We start from the raw sequence: 23,084 nt of genomic DNA on the forward strand, positions 1-23,084 counted from the left end.
TTTAGATCCTTAGTCTATATTGTGAAAAGCGAACTATTTTTAGATTTAAATGCTGCAAGCTTGTTATTCTTTTTACCCGTGTGAATGTTAGTGAAGTAATTTATTTTACAACATTTATCTTTTACTATTTTACTACGTAAACATATATAACCCATAGGCGGATCCAGGGGGGCCTGGGGGCCCGCCCGCCTTTTGTGTGGGAAAAATTGGTTGCTTATATAAGGAATCACTGACGCATGACTGGAGCCCCCCTTAGGTCAGTCAACGGGCCCCCTTATGAAAAGTTCTGGATCCGCCACTGTAATCCCCCCTGTATATATGTCCGGTAACTAGCCTAACAATTTTTAACGCAACTAAGAATGCATACTACAAGCTATGTGACCTACCGAATTAGAATATTTACTGGATTTGTTATCTCATACGCAACACGACGGGTGCCAAATGTGGAGCAGGATCTGCTTACCCTTCCGGAGCACCTGAGATCACCCCTAGTTTTTGGTGGAGTTCGTGTTGTTTTTACTTTAGTTTTCTATGTTGTGTCATGTATACTTTTGTTTGTCTGTTAGTATTTTTCATTTTTAGCCATGGCGTTGTCAGTTTGTTTTAGATTTATGAGTTTGACTGTCCCTTTGGTATCTTTCGTCCCTCTTCTATACGTCCTCAATCCTCAATCTTATGGCCTGTTGGCACGAATTGTCCCAATGTGCAGTTTTCCTCCCTGGTGCGTTTTCCTCGACGTATTTTCTCAAGTTCTCTGTGCTTTAAATTTGGTATGCGCTGGTTAAGATTGGGATTGAGGAACAGCAGTATTAAATCTGCCCGTTCTGTGCAACTAGAAAGTGATCCTGTATATATTAGTGGAGGATATCATTATTCAATATATAGTGTACATATTATATTCCTACATTCATGGTGGTGGGTTTTGTTCTACACGCCGTAACGGTGTGGTTGTCCTACAAAGGATGTGAAAATTTGGAAGAAGAAGAAGTTTACCTTATCTCCCTTTAGAACTATTTATAGATGGCGCTGTATACAACATGGATGCTGTAACATTATCAATTTATGTCTTATGTTTACATCTTCATGGCACACATTTAGTAAAGTTGTTTGATTGCCAGGGGGATGTTACATCACATTTCAAAAGGTTAGGACTGAAATGTGGACAGAGACGAGATTTTACAGCCGAAATTCTGTCGGAAGGCAATTTATAATGGGTACAACTTCAAGTCAAATCGGCACCTTGTTATAAAATCGGAACTAGTCAAATCAGCACCTATTTAAAGTCAATTCGGCATCCTATAATATTTGATAAAATAAATATAAATAATTCTAAAAATGTATAAATTCATGATCTATTATGGGGGTTGGATTTTAGCTAGTCCAAATAATTATGACGGGTGGCAAGGCTATTTTAATTTTTTTCTGGGACGCCTTCCTACGACGTCATAACGCCGAAGCCATTTTTTACATCTGGAGTTTGAGAGCAAATTTTGGGGGGAACTTTGACACCTATTTTTAGGAAGTCGTCCCAGAAAAAAAATAAAATAGCCTTGCCAGACGTCATAATTATTTGGACTAGATTTTAGCATGCATTAAAACGCATCAAGCAGCTAGAATGCAAAAGTTTATTATCTAAAGTTTTCCCAACATTCTATGACTGACGTTTTGATAATTTTTCTTTTCAGGTAATTAATAACATAGTTACTTCAAAAACTTCATAAGAAACAACGAAGCCCTGCAATAATTAATGAAAAAATATTAACTACTTCCTGTAGGTCGTGACGTTTTCGCCTGGTTTTTGCATGCTGGGATTTAAAATACAATCATTAAAAGTCTTGGCTTTTAATCATATTTTAACGTAATTGTAAGCTCACCAATGACTTATGCTTTATCTAATAACCATCTGATAATAAGAAGATAAAACACACAGACGTGCAATTGTACACATTCATGAGATAAATTTTCTATGTAAAACGTATATATTTGAATTATTTTTGTAGACAACACAAAAAGTTATAAATTTATTTTTAATTAATGCATTTTCGGACTAATTAAGTGAATAAATTAACGTACAATAATCTGTTAAGACAATATGTTGGTGTACTCTTATTGATTGACCTTTTACTACCTCTGCTATGACTGTGTGTGTATTCACGGTTCTGTGGCAATACTCGTAGATGGCTTGTTGAAAGGTAAATTGTTATTTGCACTTCAGTATTTAACCACGCCTCTAGGGCACACCTTGCCAGGTGTGACTGTCTTTTCGGATCAGTGGATTATAAAACAAGGGAGCATTTAATACACACATTTAAAGTACATACTCAAGTTGGTGACGAATAAAAATAGATCGCCGTGGAAACCTAATTCATGCATGTCATGTGTCAGAATGAAATGATATACACCGCTTGTCCTTGATTTATGTCTCATAAAAAAGGGGAACTTAGAAATTAGAAATAGCTTAACCAAAGCATTTTGATTGTCTTAATTAGGCAAAAAAATGTACGAGTTAGACTTTTGAAAGCCATGTATTAATTAATATCTGAAACTATCTGAAGATAACTCTACCGAAGCGGAATATAATATGTACGAATACTTTTGTTTTCACATCTTTTCACATTTATGATTAATTATTGTTATCTATTGTTCATTTAATTACTTAATTAGTACCTATATGTCTACTGCTTGGCATTAAATCTCTGTGTGGAAGGAAGGGATTATTACATATAGATTATATTATTTGGATGAGGATTTGAGCTAGCCTATAAAAACACATTAATTAGTTAACATACATTCAAGACCAAAGGATATTAACTTTGATGATTCAATTAACTTTTACTTAAAAACAACAGACAACGAATTTAATGTCATCTTTCCCTATTTTTGAATGTAATTATAAGTCTGTTCAACTGGCAAGAATACCCCTAAAGCGGACAAGCAGTTTATTCTTTAAGTTGCTGTCATTGAATATCAAGAAAGAAAATAAATCCCGAAATTGATTTGAAACTGTACGTAATACTTAATAGTTTTCCTAGAAAATATTCACATCCCTTGGGGATTATCAGTGTACCTCCAGTTGCATATATATATTACATGAATGTCGGAACAATTGTGATGATGACGAATTTCTTCCTTTATTCGAGAACAATCTATTTGATATATAAATCTGTGATTTTACCATGTTTACTATGTTCATAACTTTGATGAACCAAAGCAAGTTATATATCGACCTGTATTTAAATCAAATTGGTTCTCTTCTTCTTCTTCTTCTTTTGGTATACAAAAGTCTATCGAATTCGTTGATTACATACCGTTGGCATACGTTGACTAGTCTATTTACAAAACTTTTACCCAAATTTACACAAAATGTATGTTCCTTTCTTATGTTCAATGTATACATGTATATATTTTAAATTACGCTATAGTTCCGTAACTTTCTATCCAGGCGTATAAACGAATCGACAACAAGTGCGTACATTTTTTAAATCAATATCTGGTATGTTCCAATCTGTCCTTTACTATTGACAACGAGTATATATTACATTTTTCCAAATAAACCCTTGGAAAAAATATGTAAATAGATTTCTACTTTCTTCAAATCTTTGTGGTTTATAGACATATCATGATTTTTTTATCGGAGAAGATGACAAAATAGCGGAATGCAGACAATTGATACTCAAAATTTAAAATCAATGGTGATCTCTTATCTAGCGGAATAAAACTTTAATATCTATAAATTTGAGCATTTTTATACAGAATGGACATAATATCAATTTTTGATTTTTTTGCGAAGTTTCCCTTTAAACCAACAATCCTGCAAAATGTTCAACTGGTTAAAAAATGTATAAAAAATATCCATTACCTCTTATACATAATTAAAAATACACATTTAGTTTATATGAGAGAAAAAAATATTTACATCAACCCCCAAAAAATGTGAATAAAATTAAGTGAATATCTCTAGACAACCTCTTCCTTAATTAACTCTTCTTGCGTAAATACTGAAAAATTTCTGGACAACCCATTCCTTATTATACCCCCGCTTTAAAAAAGGGGGGGTATACTGATTTACCTCTGTCTGTCCTTCCGTCAGTCCCATGAATATTTTCGTCGCATTTATTGAAATCTACGTTTTGTATTACGAAAATCTTAGATTGAAACCATTTTTCTCTTAAAAAAAGGTTTGTTGGTTTATTTTTACAACTTTCCAAAATATACTTTCTGTCTCTTCCGGTACTACTTTTCTATTGAGAGCGAACAATTTGATTTTGAGCTTAATACATTTTATGCTTCTTCATAAAGTGATCATAATTGGCTTTAGTTTACGTTTAATCCATTTAATCCATTAAAAGCGTCATTCATTCCCAATCTCTTGTTTATTGTTGGACTCATTTTTGTTAAAAAAAAATTTGGCTGCCATTGCACACTACGGTTCGGAACCGGACCAGATATGACAAAAATCCGCATTTTCACGATAGAGAACTAAGCATAAAAAGACTATTTTTCTGAAAACTTTGTCAAAAATATATATATCATTTTGATGTAAAGATTAGAAACAACTGGAACTAAATCATTGGCCCAATTGGGTACCTTGAAACAATGAATTTCATAGACATGATGAAGAAAAAAGTTTTTAAATTGAGATTTTTTTGCTATTTATAACACTTTCTTTACTCTTTTGATATAAAAAAAAAGGTTCCTTTTTTGTACTAGATATTTATATGTTTATCATTGTATATATATACAAGTTGCACTATGATAAATCATTCATTCATTTTACTTTCATCATGTTCATGACTTATACATGTTATAGTAACTGAAACCACATATATATATTTTTATTTGGCACAAGAGGCAAAAAATAATTCTGTAACTATAAATGAATAAATAAAACAAACTGAAACAACTGTATTCATGGTATTAGTGATTAGTCTAATTGTATTCTCAGTAATGAATTGAACAATATAAACATATACATGTATAACATAAAGGAAATCAATGGAAATAGAGCATCGCTGAGACGCGACAAATGACACAGTTAATTTTTTTTTACGCCAAATGGGATGCTATCTTCTGGGGATAACACTGCACTTGTAAGAAAGGGACTTCAGGATCAGCCTTTCTGAGATCCATAAATAATTGTACTACAAATGTAGCTATTTCTTCATAATATAATAGTGAAAAAAAAACTATTATTAATGTTGTTGTCGAGCCTGCAACTTTTGTTGCAGAAAGCTCGACATAGGGATAGTGATCCGGCGGCGGCGGCGTTAGCTCACTTCTTAAAAGCTTTATATTTTAGAAGGTGGAAGACCTGGATGCTTCATACTTTGTATATAGATGCTTCATGTTACGAAGTTTCCGTCAGTCACATGTTCAATGTCCTTGACCTCATTTTCATGGTTCAGTGACCACTTGAAAAAAAAGTTCAAATTTTTTGTAATGTTGAATTCTCTCTTATTATAAGTAATAGGATAACTATATTTGATGTGTGCATACCTTGCAAGGTCCTCATGCCCGTCAGACAGTTTTCACTTGACCTCGACCTCATTTCATGGATCGGTGAACAAGGTTAAGCTTTGGTGGTCAAGTCCATATCTCAGATACTATAAGCAATAGGGCTAGTATATTCGGTGTATGGAAGGACTGTAAGGTGTACATGTCCAACTGGCAGGTGTCATCTGACCTTGACCTCATTTTCATGGTTCAGTGGTTATAGTTAAATATTTGTGTTTTGGTCTGTTTTTCTCATACCATATGCAATAGGTCTACTATATTTGTTGTATGGAATGATTGTTAAGTGTACATGTCTAGCGGGCAGATGTCATGTGACCTTGACCTCATTTTCATGGTTCAGTGGTCAAAGTTAAGTTTTTGAGTTTTGGTCTTTTTATCTAATGCTATATGCCATAGGTCAACTATATTTGGTGTATGGAAATATTTTATGATCTTTATGTCAGTCGAGCAGGTTTTATTTAACCGTGACCTCATTTTCATGGTTCATTGCACAGTGTTAAGTTTTTGTGTTTTGGTCTATTTTTCTTAAACTATAAGTAATGTGTCAACTATATATGTTGTATCGAAGCATTGTTAGCTGTACCTGTCTGCCTGGCATGGTTCATCTGACCTGGACCTCTTTTTCAAGGTTCATTGGTCTTTGTTTAGTTATCTTGGTTAATGTAAAGTTTATGTGACAGTTGTAATAAAGCTTAGCTTTATACTTAAGACTATCAACATAATATCAATGATTAGTATAGAAGGCGAGACATTTCAGCGTGTGCACTCTTGTTTTAATCATAAATATGAATCCAGCTGTTCACAATCTTTTTACCGATTTACTCCTATCACAATTTTATAGTATTGAACACAATCATGACAATATACATGTATACACATAGACATACATGTTCATGTATGTAGTATATATGCACATGGGTAAAACATTTTTTGATGAACTGAACATGATAGATATATTTTTTTTTAATTTCTACTTCAGGTGGAAAATATTAGCTGCAGTTTATCATTGTTTATTATGATTTTCAAATGTTTGCATAACATGGACAGCTTATGACATATGATTTTTTTCTTCAATTTGCACAGGATTATGTATAGTCTGCTACAACATATACAAGAGATGCAGTCAAAAGAATGCTACATGTATGACTGAGGAAGAGAATTTACCAGCTCAGCTACATTGTACAAGTACCACCGGAGCCATTAATTGATGTATGTACATGTACAAACAAAACTTTTAAAAAAAATGTTCTTAGTTCATGTAGCTATAAACATGTACATGTAATGTATACTTTATACATGTACATGTAGTTCATTATGATTGTCTAGTCCAGTACATGTAAGTCATGAAAAAAATCTAATATATCAAAAATGTAAAGTTCTTACATTTTTATGGTCTACTACCTACGATAGTAGAGGGGCATAATGTTTTCTGGTCTGTGCGTCTGTCCTTCCGACCGTCCGTCCTTCCGTCTGTCTGTCTGTTCGTTCAGGTTAAAGTTTTTGGTCAAGGTAGTTTTTGATGAAGTTGAAGTCCAATCAACTTCAAACTTAGTACACATGTTCCCTATGATATGATCTTTCTAATTTAATTGCCAAATTAGAGTTTTGACCCCAATTTCATGGTCTACTGAACATAGAAAATGATAATGCGAGTGGGGCATCCGTGTACTATGGACACATTCTTGTTAATACTTTGCATGCTTTGATTAAATATTCATGTTTTAATTTGTCAATGATCTGAAAATGATCAAAAATAAAAAAATAAAAGTAACCTTGATTGGCATCAATGAAAACTTGGCCGAAAAGGACTTAAAATGAAATTGAAAAAAAAATAATATGAAATGATCTGCCCGAAAAGCATGAAAAGGACTTCAAATGATTTTTAAATTTTTTTTTTATGTAATGATCTGTAAAAAGAACTGTGTTAACTCTAAAAGTAGGAGCTATATTGTGTCACTCCATTTGTCCTTGGCCAGTTGGTCCTAAAAAATTCAGTGACTCAATTTCAGTCACATGTTTCTCTGAAACTACTTCTTATACTGACTATTTTATGTATGAGCTTCACAGTGATAACTTGTAATATTTGAGCACTTTTCAGATCTATCAAACACCTACACAATGTACATGTACTGCCTGTAAGCAGAAAATTGGAACTACAAGGGGGATAATTGGTATTTGTAATATGACATTGCATGCCTTCTTGTTAAAATTTCATAATTTTTGCAGGAAAATCAATTTGATCCAGAGAGTCATTACAATACTAGGAAAAGAAAATATGTTTATGCATCTCAAACCAGTGATAAGGTAATTATGGACAATGATGGATAATAACTTCAACTGCTTTGTGAGCTCTTGTTGGATGAGTAGCAGCTGGCATTTTTACATCTGCTGTTCTTCAAATTACATCTTTCAATCTTCTCCTCTCAAACTGAATAGCCAATAAGAAGTACATATATATTGAAGTACAAGTAATTCATGATAAAAAAAATCTTTAAAACTTTATCCTCTGAATTTCTGAGCCAATCAGGACAACACTTGTGAAATGGTCCATAGATGATCCTCTTTGAAAACTAATGTACATGAGGTGACCATTTGGATTCCTGTAATGTATTTGAATTTTGAAAATTTGGCCTTACTTTTAAATTGGTCCACATTGAGCATGTTGAGGTCCAAAGGATCCCAAATTAATCTGTTTGATTACACCACAAACTAATTATTCTGGTACTACGATATGCTTATACTAACTGCATTAAGATTTGTTATTTTTGAACCAATTTAAATTAATCCATATTAAAGTCCAAAAAGTCCAATATTATAAAAAAAAAGAAGATGTGGTATGATTGCCAATGAGACAACTCTCCACAAGCAATGACGACAAAGAAATTAATAATAATTGCCTTTAGATTAGTTCACATTTAGATCCAAAGGGTCCAAAATTAAACTTTGTTTGATTTTAATAAGAAGAAAAAATGAAATTTGTATCCATATTTTAGTGTTTGTGTCCAGTTTTCAAATTTTCTTAAATTTCAGAGACCAATTAAATTTCGTTCGATTTCAATAAAAATTAATCATATTGGCTATATTTAGATTTTGATTTTGAGCCTTTGTATCAAATTGGTCCAAATTTATGTTCAAATTAAGCTTTGTTTGATTTTATCAAAAATTTAATTCTTGGGGTTTCTGATATGCTGAATCTAACCATGTGTATTTAGCAATGTTTAGATTTAGAATATTGGGTAATACAGAAGGTAATGTAATGTCATATATTAAGTTCTTTGATCAAATTCTTTAAGTCAGGAACTTTTGATGTGTCAAATATTTAATCACAATCCAATTTTAATATAATTTTATATAATTTAAATTTTTATAAAATTATTGTTGATTAGAAATTTAGGATAGATACAGTAAGTCTCACAGCCATCCAATATCATGAATATGATGACAATTAGCATGTTCATGTAGCCTAAGATAATACCTTAATATTGGTTTATTTGAGAAATTTAAAACATAGAGTTTTATATACCTTCAATACTTGCAAACATCATGAACATTATAGGATTAAACACATTTTTCTAGAGGTTATTGCTGTAATGGCTGTGTAAACCGGGGCGATTAACTCACAAACTAAATATTCAGATTTGTATATATATGTCAAGTTTGTGAGCAGGGTTTCCCCTGGGTCAATCATTAATTTTGCCACCTCTTTCGCCAGAACAATATATTTTTCGCCACTTTATTATTTTATTCGCCAAGTATCATAAATATACTGTTTGTTTGAAATTTCCCTTCTTTCTATCTTCCCCCCCTCCCCCAACCAAAATGAGTTTGCCCTATTGTTGTCTATGATTATTCTCAAACTCATCTTTTAGTTTACATTGTAAATTGTAATGAAGAAACACTAAACACTACTTTTTATACGATGGCAAAAATTGAAAATTTTTTGGTCGTTTATTGGTATCACGTTGGGGTCAGCGTCGTTGTCGTCGTCCGAATACTTTTGGTTTTCGCACTAAAACTTTAGTTTAAGTAAATAGAAATCTTTGAAATTCAAACACAAGGTTTATGACCATAAAAGGAAGGTGGGATTGATTTTGAAAGTTTTGGTCCCATCAGTTTAGGAATTAGGGGCCAAAAAGGGCCCAAATAAGCATTTTCTAGGTTTTCGCACTATAACTTTAGTTTAAGTGAATAGAAATCAATGATATTTTGACACAAAGTTTATGACCACAAAAGGAAGGTTGGGATTGATTTTGGGTGTTTTGGTTCCAACTGTAAGGAATTAGGGTAAAAAAAGGGGCCCAAATAAGCATTATTCTTGGTTTTTGCACAATAACTTTAGTATAAGTAAATAGAAATCATTGAAATTTAAACACACGGTTTATCAACACAAAAGGAAGGTTGGGATTGATTTTGGGAGTTGAGATCCCAACAGTTTAGGAATTAGGGGCCAAAAAGGGGCCCAAATAAGCATTTTTCTTGGTTTTCGTACCATAACTTTAGTATAAGTTAATAGAAATTTATGAAATTTAAACACAAGGTTTATGACCATGAAAGGAAGGTTGGGATTGAGTTTTGGTCCCAACAGTTCAGGAATAAGGGGTCCAAAGGGTCCAAAATTAAACTTTGTTTGATTTCATCAAAAATTGAATAATTGGGGTTCTTTGATATGCCGAATCTACAAAAAATGTTACTGTGTATGTAGATTCTTAATTTTTGGTCCCGTGTTCAAATTGGTCTACATTAAGGTCCAAAGGGTCAAAAATTAAACTTAGTTTGATTTTAACAAAAATTGAATCCTTGGGGTTCTAGGTGTAATACCACCAAATCATGGTACGTCACATCCGGTTGTATACGAAAGTAGGTCTAAAAAAATATTCCCTTGAATTTGACAGTTGTAGGTAATTAATCCTACATTTTATTACAGTAAAAACATTTCTGTGTCATAAACATATGTCTTGGGTATTTCAAAACACCATTATTTTTTATTTTGGATTTCTATAGAAAATTTTGTAATCTTGAGGTTACATGGTGACTAAACCTTGTACACAGATAAAATAAGGGGAGACATTTGATTGATTAACTTCCAATGATGGTTATTTTCTTATATGTAATTAAATGTTATGTGAATTTTTTTCTATAGTACTGGACAGGATAAAACTTTACTCATGCCAAGTATTTCTTTATTTGAAACAAAGATAAATTCTGCACATTTTTTTGAAAAGTGCAAATTTAACAAAGACTAATAGGGGAAAATCAATGGTGGTATTACACCTTGATATGCTGAATCTAAAAATGTACTTAGATTTTTGATTATTGGCCCTGTTTTCAAGTTGGTCCATATCAGGGTCCAAAATTAAACTTTGTTTGATTTTAACAAAAATTGAATTCTTGGGCTTCTTTGATATGCTGAATCTAAACATGTACTTAGATTTTTAAGCAGTTAAGCTGCTTTATGCGAGCACCCTAGATTTATGTTCTACCCAATAAATGCTGAAATATGTGCCACTTTTATTATCTGGCTGGCTATCATGTTATTTATAACTAATTGGACACTTTTGTCATACTTTTTATTCTGGAATATAAAAAATATTATCATAAAAACGTTAAATGGTCGTCGATTTTCCCAAAAGTTTTGAAGATGCACATAGGAAGTAGTGCTCGATAGAAATCCTTCTATAGTTTATTATCCCCTGTGCTGTTGGCTAAGATGCCAAAGAACAATTGTATGAAATATTTGGTCGCCGAAAATCTATAAAGATGAGTCGTTTACATTTCCCAAATGGCAAAAGTCGTAGGAATATTGTTTGTCATCGATACGTATTACATACGTCAGTACTGTAGTCTAGTAATAAGTTGGCGGCAATTTCAAATTACATAGAAGACGAAATTTACGTACCTTTTAAATTGAGAGGATTCTGATGATTAGGGCTTTCGGTGGCTTCAAGTGCCGGCTACTTCACTGACAAAAATATAATTCAAAAAGATAAAAAATATCTTTTTTCAAATGTTTACAGGCAGCCGAGCGACGTATTGTTGCAAAGTAGCGGTCACGATAAACAAGGGTGAAAAGTCAGTGTTTTCCGTGGGCTAAATATAGTTCACATGAATTCAGGTCACTGATTGGTTGTCTATTTAAAGTCAGAATGCATCGTTTCTTTTCAAAGATAACAAGAGAGACGTTCCGGTAGTCATTAAACGATAACAATAGAGACGTTCCGATGGCCATTAACTCGTTGGCTTTTTTTTTGGCTTTTAAAACGTGAAGACAATCAGATAGGATGACAATCTTATGTTATGGAATAATATCAGTCAAATTAAAGAAAGTGTAGTAGATTGTTCAGAATCTGGAAAACAGTATCTTTTGAAGTTCATTTTTCAAAGTCCACGTGGTGTTCAGAGAATCAAGGTCAAAAACGAAAGTAGAATATTGTCGACTCGACCTCAAATAAATAACATTTCCAAATGATTTATGTATCAGACTTATTGAACAGTTTACAAAAAAAAATAAAAAATCAGAGGATATATCAATTTTCTGTCAATGCTTGATAAATAATTGTATGATTTAAATACGCGTAACAGTCTCTAGAGAGAAGAGGGGGGTCATTTGTTTACAAATTCACGTAGTTATGCAAAATAAATCGATCAAGATTTATAACAAACCGGATTATTATATAAATAAAACTCCTTTAAAAGTAAATGAATTTTAAGCATAAGGTATTAAAAATAAAAAAACTATAACATAAAAAAAATGAAATTTCTTTGAGATTTTTATTTCTTTCTTAAATTTCATACATAAAAAAATGGTCAGTTGAAAGATGAAATTAGATGCCAGGAGATTGCGAGAATGCAGGATTTCATGCTCTATTTATGCCAGAGCTTCTGGTGGCCTTGAGGGGCCCCAGACCCCCTGCCGTAAGGCACCAAGCTTATAGCTTGGTGGCCCGCGTCTGGCTTCGCTGAACGCATGTTACAGCCGCCTATAATTTTAATTGATACTTCAATTTCATGGGAAAGCCCTGCATTAGTGGGTCCTCACTATGGACAGGTGCATACAGAATGTGGTGGCTTAAACATCTTAACTGGCACAAAACTCTCCCCTAACATAGGACAGCTGTATGTGTATAATCTCAAACATTGAATCTTTATAAATATAAATTGGAAATAACTTTTGAAAGTAGTACGATTGCATAACATAAACATTACTGTACAAGCATTATTTGATACTTTAGAAATAGCTGAGAACAATGCCTGAGATAAATAATTGACACTATTCATCTGACCTTTACCAAGTTTGCCTTTGGGTTTTTTGATTAACTGCCTATAGCACCCTTTGGTGCTTTGATTTATTATGGGCCCAGTTTTCTAGTTGGTCCAAATCAGGATCCAAAATTATTATATTAAGTATTGTGCAATAGCAAGAAATTTTCAATTGCACGTACAGTATTCAGCAATAGCAAGAAATCTTCAATTGCACAGTATTGTGCAATAGCAAGTATTTTCAATTGCACAGTATTGCGCAATAGCAAGAAATATCTAATTGCACAATATTGCGCAATAGCAAGAAATTTTCAATTGGAGTTATCTTTCTTTGTCCAGAATAGTAGTTGAATCAACTTAAATCATTGTTTTATACAATATACAATGTATATTCACTTTAACTACCAACTGATAAATTAAAACAATCTTTACCATTCAAACTTTTTTTACATTTTAATATTTTATGATGTATTTAAATGAGTAGTTATTGTTGCAAACTCCATTAGAAATTTGGATTGAGATCAGTTTTGGAATAAGGGAAAGGGAGATGTGAAAAAAAAATTGGGGGGGAAGGGGGGGGGGGGGGTCAATTTTTCTCATTTCAGATTTCATGAATAAAAAGAAAATTTCTTCAAACATATTTTTGAGAGGATTTATATTCAACAGCATAGTGAATTGCTCAAAGGCAAAAAACAAATTTTAAGTTTATTAGACCACATTCATTCTGTGTCAGAAACCTATGCTGTGTCAACTATTTAATCACAATCCAAATTTAGAGCTGAATCCAGCTTGAATGTTGTGTCCATACTTGCCCCAACCGTTCAGGGTTCAACCTCTGCGGTCATATAAAGCTGCGCCATGCAGAGCATCTGGTTTAAAATAAGCTCTTTGCTTTTTTAGCTTATAGGGAAGGGGGGATCCATTATATTTGGAACAACTTACCTTAAAGAGGGGTCCACTTACTTTCACTTTTAAAGAAGAGATACAAGTTCAGGAAGAAAATAAATTCCTGGACATGTCTGACCTTATAATTGCAGATAGATGTAAAGCTCTTTAGGAAAGGTTTCTTATTTTTTTTAAAACAAAACAAATTTTGTATCACTTTAAATGGATCCCTCATTACATTTGTAGTAAAAAAAAAAAATACATTGAAGGTCTAACATGCATTTGAGTTGTTGATCTCAACCTGTTGAATATATTCCTTCATCCGGACAGTTTTCTATTCCAAACCAATGATATGAAAAAGTTGACGTAAAAATATGAAAAAGTTGAGACGTAAAAACTATCCTTGAAACACATGCATCGCCAAAACGACTTTAATGAAAAAAGACCATTTCAAATCAATTATCTATATCAGAGCCAAAAGTTGGCTTTAAACACGTGCGACGCAAAGTGGTAAAATCCTTTATGTGACATGTGACATATATGTCATTTAATCATATCATTTTGTCAAACAATACAATTAACACCTTCATCGATTAGTTCTTTGTTGCTTATAGCTATTTTAAAAGGTGGTACCCAACACTTTCACTAAAATTAATTTGGCTCGTTTAATTTTCATAAAATTTTGTCAAGTATGTATGTACTTTGACCCTTTAACAAAAATATAAAAATTTCAAAAATTTTGAACCAACTGTTTTGTCAGAAGAATTACACTGGTTATATAGCAGTTTGACAAACACCAATTTTGATCATTGAGAAGCTAAATATTCCTTTTACAACACAACGTAATTAAAACATTTAGATGACTTTACAGAGTTATCTCCCTGTTGTGTTAGGTACCATCTTAAATGCAATCACCTGATTATTGATTTTTTGTCAAAATTTTAACAAGCTTAAGGTCAATTCAGAGTATTGTCTGATCAGGTAAAGTCTGAGAAACTCAAAACAAACCAAATAAACAAGATTAAATTCTTTTGCAAATGATGGAATTTATTCACCACAATTATTATTTTTTCAAAATACGAAAATGGCAACTGCCAGCGTAAACCCTGTTTGTGAGTAAGAGACCCAGTTTACACATCAATAACCTCTAGAAAAAATGTGTTTAATCCTTATAATTCTTCAGGCAATCATAAGCGATTATTAATTAACATCATTTAATTGATGACTTCTATATTTACCACCAAAAGCACAATGGAATATTGTAACTAAGGAGTATGCCACCATCTTTACTTTCTAAAAACCATAAATGTCCGATAAATGCAACAGGATTTAAAAAGAAATAGCACTTACCTCAAAAACTTCATTTTAACTAGATATAAACTGAATTTGAAGTGTACAAGTAACGAAATAATCTTCCCTTTGAAAGTTTTCTATCGTATGACATTGTGTTTTGCCTAAATTGCCATGACGTAAATTCACCAAATCATTCATGAAATTTCCCGGAATTGTGTATGAATCTTAATTTTATACAGTTATACATTTTTAAATAAAATTGAGAATGGAAATGGGATATGTGTCAAAGAGACCACAACAAGTAAAAACAACAGCAGAAGGTCACCAACAGGTCTTCAATGTAGCGAGAAATTCCCGCACCCGAAGGCGTCGTTCAGAGTGCCCCTAAACAAATATATACTAGTGCAGTGATAATGAACGCCATACTAATTTCCAAATTGTACACAAGAAACTAAAATTAAAATAATACAAGACTAACAAAGGCCAGAGGCTCCTGACTTAGGACAGGCGCAAAAATGCAGGCGTTTTTGCGCCTGTCCCAAGTCAGGAGCCTCTGGCTTTTGTTAGTCTTGTATTATTTTAATTTTCTCAACCCACCCCCTATACCTCTAGCCAATATAGAAAAGTAAACGCATAACAATACACACATTAAAATTCAGTTCAAGAGAAGTCTGAGTCTGATGTCAGAAGAAAAACCAAAGAAAATTAAAACAATTGAAAGTCTTTCCACAACAAAGAAATTTTGATAAGAAGATAGTTTCTTCATACTGATGCAATTAATAATGGTTTAATTATATTTTTGAGAGATATAAGGGAGATAATATGCTACTTCCGGTGAAATGAATGTCACTTCCGGTCTCATATGAGAGCTTTTTTCACACTGATTCCAAAAATATATAGTTTCTATATACTATTGTATGTAGAATGGGAGATAATTAGCCACTCCGGTTTGTTGGAAGTCATTTTTAGTCGTCAGTAATCAGTTTATGTATCTATATGACGAAATATATGGATTCTGAGTACTTTTATATGTAAAAATTGCAAAAAAAGCTACTTCCGGTTTTCCCAAGGTCACTTCCGGTAGTCATTTTTCAAGGTCATTTGTCATTTAACCTTTTGTACAAGGTCAAATGCCTTTATAATGAACTTAGTTGAAGTTATAATGAAATAACGTCATATCAAGACATTTCAGGGGCACCAACTCCTATAAGATGCCATTCAATTGTATAAGTCTAAATGTAGCATATCTTCATTACAATAAAGCAGACATTTTGCACTTGTTCTTTTATATGTATCTTTCAAAGTGACAGAGAAAATGCAAAAACAAGCAAAAGTCACAAATGAGAACTTGACCTTGACCTTTGACCTTGACCTTTGACCTTGACCTCAATTTCTAAGTTAGTACCTAGGGGACTCATATATATATATAAAAACATTCCGTACGGTTAATGGTTTATAAGTTAAAAATACATCCAACAAATTTATTTTGTAAAGGTAGATAACTCCTATAAAATTTCATCAAATTGCTTTGATCCAAATTAGCCAAATATTCCTAAGGATGTAACGAACAATTAAGAAAAAGAATTTTGTAGATATCTTTTTTTGTTACGAAGGAGATGCACACAAATGATAAACAGTGAATAGGGAGATAACTCTTACAAAGAAAATTGTTCGTCTTAGCAGGGTGAGATTTAAAGCCGTGTAAACTATACGATACAATATACAAAATATCTAAGCGACATATTGTGAAACAAAAATTTTAGAATGTGGCGAAAAAAAAAAAAAATAATAATAATCAGAACAAATACAATTAAAAACCAATTGTTCAGAGAACAATTGAAAGTCTTTCCACACCAAAGAAATTTTGATAAGAAGATAGTTTCTTCATACTGATGAGATAAATAATGGTTTAATTATGTTTTTGAGTGATAAAAGGGAGATAATATGCTACTTCCGGTGAAATAAATGTCACTTCCGGTCTCATATGATAGCTTATTTCACACTGATTCCAAAAATATATAGTTTCTATATACTATTGTATGTAGAAGGGGAAATAATTGGCCACTTCCGGTTTGTTGGAAGTCATGTTTAGTCTCCAGTAATTAGTTTATGTATCTATATGACAAAATATATTGATTCTGGGTACTTTGAGATGAAAAAATTGCAAAAAAGGCTACTTCCGGTTTTCTCAAGGTCACTTCCGGTAGTCATTTTTCAAGGTCATTTGTCACCTAATCTTTTGTACAAGGTCAAATGCCTTTATAATGAACTTAGTTGAAGTCATAATCAAATAACCTCATATCAAGACATTTGAGGGGCAACAACTCCTATAAGATGCCATTAAATTGTATAAGACTAAATGTAGCATATCTTCATTACAATAAAGCTTACATTTTGCACTTGTTCTTTAGTATGTATCTTTCAAAGTGTCGGAGAAAATGCTAAAAAGTATGTATCTTTCAAAGTGTCGGAGAAAATGCAAAAACAAGCAAAAGTCACAATTGAGAACTTGACTTTGACCTTTGACCTTGACCTCATTTTCTAAGTTAGGACCTAGGGGACTCAAATAAAAACATTCCAGGGTTATACGGTTAACTGTTTATGAGTTAAATGAACATACCGACAAATTTATTTTGTTAAGGGAGATAACTCCATAAAAATTTCATCGAATCGCTTCGATCCAAATAAGCCAAAAATTACTGAGGATGTAACGAACTATTTGTAAAAAGAATTTTGTCGATATCTTTTTTTGTTACGAAGGAGATGCACACAGATGAAAAACAGTGAATAGGGAGATAACTTTTACAAAGAAAATGGTTCGGCTTAGCAGGGTGACAGTGTTCTCCCCAGGCCGTTTTAGCGTCGCGGTACCACGACGCTATATTTTTTCACCGTGATGCTATAATAATTCCCGCGACGCTATAATTATTTTGAAGATGCTATTTTACTTGTCCTCAATTTTGAACTTTCATCTATTATCGATTATAATCATAAAAATTAAATCACCTTTAATTGTAATCCCTTTAAGTCGGACACTAAAGGCAATTAAGAGATTGAATAGCCAGGTGTTAATTGCCCTCAGGGTGATAACTGTTTGGATGCAAATATCCCAAGCTGACACTTGCCACGTGTCTGCAATCACCAATTTCGACATGGAAAAATTCAATTACAAAAACAATTCGAAATCTATGTTTTGTATTATGAAATTTCAAAGATTAAAACGATTTTTTTATTTTTTAAAAGGTCGTTTATTTGTGCAACTCGAGTCTCCAAAAAATACTTTCTTTCTCTTCCGGTAATACGAGAGCGAGAATTTTGGTTTTGAGCTAAAATAAGTTTGATACTTCTTTAAAAAGTGATCCTAATTGGCTTAAGTTTATGTTTAATTCATTTAATGCATTAAAAGCGTCTTATTCATTCACAATCTCTTGTCAAACAATGTTTATTCTCGGACTCATTTTCGTAAATTTTTCTACGGCCGCCATTGTACATTTTTGTGTAAACTACGGATCAGAACCGTCCCAGATATGACAAAAATCCGCATTTTCACGATAATGACAACAGACGGACGGTAGACAGAAAAAATATACCTAGAGAAAACTACGCATTAATAGACTATTTGTTAGATAACTTTGTTAAAAATACGTATCATTTAATTTTGATGTAAAGATAAGAAATAACAGGGACTAATTCATTCAGTGCCATGAAACAAGTTTTTAAATTGATATTTTTTTTGCTACTTTTACTACTAGTACTTTATCTTTACTTAATATAATATAAAAAAATAGTTAATTTTTTGTACTAGATATTTAGTTTTGTATATATACAGGTTGCACTTTAATGAACCATTCATTCATTTGACTTATTGTTGGGTAACTGAAAGCACATATCTATTTTTATTTGGCACACTAGGAAAAAAATTAATTCTGTAACTATAAATGAATAAAGAAAAGTTTTTGGTCAAGGTAGTTTTTGATGAAGTTGAAGTCCAATCAACTTGAAACTTAGTACACATATTAACTATGATATGATCTTTCCAATTTTAATGCCAAATTAAAGTATTGACCCCAATTTCACTGTCCAGTGAACATGTAAAATGATAGTGCGAGTGGGGCATCCGTGTACTATATATGGACACATTCTTGTTTTTTTCTGTTATATGTGCATTAAATAGAAAAAAGTCTACTGTTATGTTTATTTGTTTTTCAATCTCAATTTGATGAAAATCCTGGGATCCTTTTATGCATGTGTATTGCCCATGAATAGATCACTGAAGTTTATGAAAGTGGTTTCAGAAACATGAAATCAGGAGCCTGTAATTCAGTGGTTTTACGTTTGTTTATGTGTTACATATTTGTTGTTCGTTCATTTTTAACCGGATTTTTGTGACAAAAATGTCGGTTATTGATTTGGGGATGTACAGCGGGCAACCGGTCGGGCGGGCGGCCGGGCAGCAACTAAATATTGTCCGTGCATTTACTCATGAACCGTTCAACCAAAGCTTTTCAAATTTTAATATGTTGTTACAGACAACAAAATGAAGGTCAAGTCCAATAATGATGATTTTGACTTTAACGTTCAGGAGTTATATGGTTCTTGAAAGATTGAAAAATGGCTTTTCCAGTTGTGTCTGTGCATTTACGCATGAACTTATCAACCAAAGCTTCCCAAATTTTAATATGTTGTTACTGATGACAAAATGGAGGTCAAGTTTAATTATGACGATTTTGACTTTTACCGTTCAGGAGTTATGGTTCTTGAAAGATTGAAAAATGGCTTTTCCAGTCGTGTCCATGCATTTACCCATGAACTGTTCAACCAAAGCTTTTCAAATTTTAATATGTTGTTACTGATGACAAAATGGAGGTCAAGTTCAATAATGACGATTTTGACTTTTGCCGTTCAGGAGTTATGGTTCTTGAAAGACTGAAAAATGGCATTTCCAGTTGTGTCCGTGCATTTACACATGAACTGTTCAACCAAAGCTTCTCAAATTTTAATATGTTGTTACTGATGACAAAATGGAGGTCAAGTTCAATAATGACGATTTTGACTTCTGCCGTTCAGGAGTTATGGTTCTTGAAAGACTGAAAAATGTCATTTCCAGTTGTGTCCGTGCATTTACACATGAACTGTTCAACCAAAGCTTCTCAAATTTTAATATGTTGTTACTGATGACAAAATGGAGGTCAAGTTCAATAATGACGATTTTGAATTTTACCGTTCAGGAGTTATGGTTCTTGAAAGATTGAAAAATGGCTTTTCCAGTTGTGTCCGTGCATTTACTCATGAACCATTCAACCTAAGCTTTTCAAATTTTAATATGTTGATACTGATGACAAAATGGAGGTCAAATTTGATACATGTATTGACGATTTTCATTTTCACCGTTCATCAGTTATGGTTCTTGTGATATTGGCAGGATACAAATAAATGTTAATAAATTTGGTTTGCTGTTGTTGTGACAGCCTCTTGTTTTACATAAATAGACCGTTAGTTTTCTCGTTTGAATTGTTTTACATTGTCTTATCAGGGCCTATTATAGCTGACTATGGGGTATGGGCTTTGATCATTGTTGAAGGCCGTACAGTGACCTATAGTTGTTAATGTCTGTGTCATTTTGGTCTTTTGTGGATAGTTGTCTCATTGGCAATCATACCACATCTTCTTTTTTATATTTATTGGAGTGTAAACCAAGGGGGAATAATGAAATTGACCAATCCTGTTCAAGTATTTATTGATATATGCAAATCATATTATTATAAGAATTATTAATGTATCATTTTCTCGTTTGAATTGTTTTACATTGTCTTATCGAATGTAGGACAGAAAGTCACAGGACAAAAAGTCACGGACAAAAAGTCACGGACAAAAAGTCACAGGACAAAAAGTCACAATTCTATTTGAGATAATTTTTCTTTGAACATGAAAAAACTTATTTTGAAATTATTTTTTTTGTATTTTTCTTGAAGTATCATTTATGAAGCACCTTTGTTGTTAAAATGTATTCAATAAATATCAATAATCATCAAATAATTGTCTTGATTGTTATGAAAACAAAATGTCAATAGTGGCTTGGCACTTAAATGGCTTCATTTTGCCAATACATATATCCTTTTCATGATTAAAATTTAATACATTTTCATTTATCAAGGTTTGTAAGCAATTTCCCTAACTAAAATGTGAATATATGTAATAAAAAGAAAACATATAAAAATATATTTAAACAATTGTCAAAAAATTATTTGTGACTTTTTGTCCTGTGACTTTTTGTCCTATCAAATTTGTGACTTTATGTCCTGTGACTTTTTGTCCTGTGACTTTCTGTCCGTTTACCGTCTTATCAGGGCCTATTATAGCTGACTATGGGGTATGGGCTTTGATCATTGTTGAAGGCCGTACAGTGACCTATAGTTGTTAATGTCTGTGTCATTTTGGTCTTTTGTGGATAGTTGTCTCATTGGCAATCATACCACATCTTCTTTTTTATATTTATTGGAGTGTAAACCAAGGGGGAATAATGAAATTGACCAATCCTGTTCAAGTATTTATTGATATATGCAAATCATATTATTATAAGAATTATTAATGTATCATTTTCTCGTTTGAATTGTTTTACATTGTCTTATCGGGGCCTATTATAGCTGACTATGCAGTATAGGCTTTGATCATTGTTGAAGGCCGTACAGTGACCTATAGTTGTTAATGTCTGTATCATTTTGGTCTTTTGTGGATAGTTGTCTCATTGGCATTCATACCACATCTTCTTTTTTATATTTATTGAAGTGTAAACCAAGGGGGAATAATGAAATTGACCAATCCCGTTCAAGTATTTATTGATATATGCAAATCATATTATTATAAGAATTATTAATGTATCATGTTCATAGATATCTGTTAATTGTATTCTTTTATTTCAGGGATCTATTACAGATTCACAGATATCAAATTGGAGTCAGACGTCAGAATTTTTGTGGCACAGGGAAGTACATGTACTGATCATCAACTTGGTAATGTTAATAACTGTTTGACACTGATCTCAAATAATACTGTGAGTTCCTTAAAATTGCAACTAAAACAACTTGGAATAGTACATCAGACTGCACCAAAAGATACTATACACGAAAAAAACTGAGGAAGTTGTATCACACATATTTGAATTGCACCTGGCCAGTCTGATGAATTTAAAAGAAAGCAAAACTATCTTCTGGAATTACAACTTCATTACCTGAAGGATTTATATTAACATTATTTAAGATGAACATACAGACTGAAAACAATGTATTAAAGTAGCAACTGCTGGCTGTTCTGTCCAAAAAATACACAAAGTCAGATATAAACAGATACATACCTAACATTTCAAGCTACATGTATTATCAGTCTAAATATTAGATATTGAAACCACAGGATTAGTTGACATGGTCAAAGAAAAATACCCCAGACAAAGGATGAACACTGTCAAATTAAAACATTCTATGGCATTCTTAACTGACTCCTGTTTTGTTCAATCAGTTAGTTAAATGTATGAAACACCAGATATGAAATTGGACTCTGTGGCAAAAGTCTAAGTATTCCAGATGTAGTCAGAACAGTATGTCTTTCACAGATGGTTAATATATATATGATATATATCTTTCTTATTGTGAAAATACTGACTTTACTCCATTAAGAAAATCATCCTTGTATAGAATCTTACAAACATATGCAGCTTCAAAAAGAACAAGTTTACAAGGTCTAGACAATATTGCAACAGATGAAAATGACACATTTACACGACTTGAAGAGATGATTGAAGAGCTTCATAATAAGGGATCCACATGTATGTCAAATGAACAGCCCAAGTTTTGTAAGAATAAGCTTTCTGCAGCAAAGCAGTGCCTTAAAATTGATTTTAAACTACGTCATGTACATTGTGCATCTCAGAGTAGACGTGCAGACCATTGCATTACTTGACTTCTCTAATCATTTTGACATGATTATCTGGGTAACTGAAAAAGATATCAACAAGAACGGGAATTTTCTTAAAGTATAACTGAAGAAGGTGTTGCTAATGTTACAACCGGGGTACTGTGAATTGGTTTCTAGTTTGACATTTGATATTAAGACAATTACATTCTGTATATTAAGAAACTATT

General features: G+C 32.4%; 1 protein-coding gene and 1 long non-coding RNA gene across 3 annotated transcripts in view; both read left to right on the forward strand.

Annotated features, from left to right (window-relative positions):
- Nucleotides 1-23,084, forward strand: part of LOC143054316 (translin-like) — a 201,222-nt gene that overhangs the window by 33,497 nt on the left and 144,641 nt on the right. The gene's annotated exons all lie outside the window — the stretch shown is intronic.
- On the forward strand, nt 1,005-22,563 carry LOC143054311 (uncharacterized). Of its 2 annotated transcripts, none has more exons than XR_012971638.1 (4): nt 1,005-1,214; nt 6,598-6,723; nt 7,741-7,818; nt 21,870-22,563. It is a non-coding gene; the product is annotated as an uncharacterized LOC143054311 (long non-coding RNA). The 2 variants fall into 2 exon arrangements; XR_012971637.1 differs by having other exon boundaries at nt 1,009-1,144.

Source organism: Mytilus galloprovincialis, chromosome 12 (genome assembly GCF_965363235.1).
Source record: "Mytilus galloprovincialis chromosome 12, xbMytGall1.hap1.1, whole genome shotgun sequence".
Lineage (NCBI taxonomy): Eukaryota > Metazoa > Mollusca > Bivalvia > Mytilida > Mytilidae > Mytilus > Mytilus galloprovincialis.